We start from the raw sequence: 1,123 nt of genomic DNA, 5'->3' as shown, positions 1-1,123 counted from the left end.
ACTTAAAAAAAAAAAAAAAAAAAAAATTCTTTGGAAGAGAATCTTAAAAGAAAAAAAGAGTATATTGGGGTGTATTAAATTAAGGTTGTGTTAGATTTTAAAAGAATTGTTGAGTTTGATAGAATTGAAAGATTTCTATAGATTCCACTAAAATTCTACGCGGAGTTTTATAGAATTGGTGAGGCTTTTTTTTATATATTTTGATTAACTTTGATGGAATTGCAATAATTTTTCTATATCTAATCAAAATTAATTTCATGACCTAATTGAACAAATTAAAAGGTTTATAATTCAAATTGAAAAAACTGAAAAACAATAAGAGACCAAAATGCAAAATGAATCATCTTCTCCAAAATCGTTTTTCTTTGTTAAAACCTTATCATCGGTGATAGTGAAAGGCTGTAATGCCAGCAAGCGACGGCCATCCGCATCCCCAGAAGAGTTGCGATGTAGTCAAAAGGTCATGGAATTCTCGTCCCTTGACTAAACGGCGAACGTCTCATGGAGCCTAGTGGTCTGCCACAACAACGACAAACTATGTTCTTCAGTTCTTCGATCATTTCAAAGCTTTTTCAATATTTTATTTGATTAAATTAATATTTAACCAACCCATAAAAATTTTATCTAAGATTGAAAACGCAGCTTGATTTTTATAAATAGAGTAGAAATATAAATAGACATAACGGTTGAAAAGATAGTATCAAAAATTTGTATATCAAAGAATTAAGTTATGCAAGTGACTATAAATAAAAAAATCTAAAAAAATAAAAATATAATTACTAAATAGACATAGATAATTAATAAAAAAGCAATACAATTCTTTAAAACGAAAAAAAATTAAAAAATTTATTATTAATCCAAAAAATTTGTTGTATGAATTATTAATTATTCCAAAAAAAAAAAAAAAGAGTTTTCATTAATGCAAATAAATTTATTAAACGATTATTAATTAATAGTTTCATAATTTACTTTTCTTCAAATTAAAAAATTAAGTTGAAAATAAATAAAAAGTTAAGAAATAACAGAATGCCATGTCATCAATAAGTTTCTCCACATCATCATATAGATAGATATATAAAAAGATATTCAAAGATTTTTTTATTTTTTTTGAGAAGGATATACA

The sequence above is a fragment of the Jatropha curcas genome, unplaced genomic scaffold (genome assembly GCF_041381405.1).
Source record: "Jatropha curcas cultivar XTBG-Jc1 unplaced genomic scaffold, XTBG_Jcur_1.0 HiC_scaffold_243_pilon, whole genome shotgun sequence".
In the NCBI taxonomy this organism is placed as follows: domain Eukaryota; kingdom Viridiplantae; phylum Streptophyta; class Magnoliopsida; order Malpighiales; family Euphorbiaceae; genus Jatropha; species Jatropha curcas.
This window is presented reverse-complemented; position numbering follows the sequence as displayed.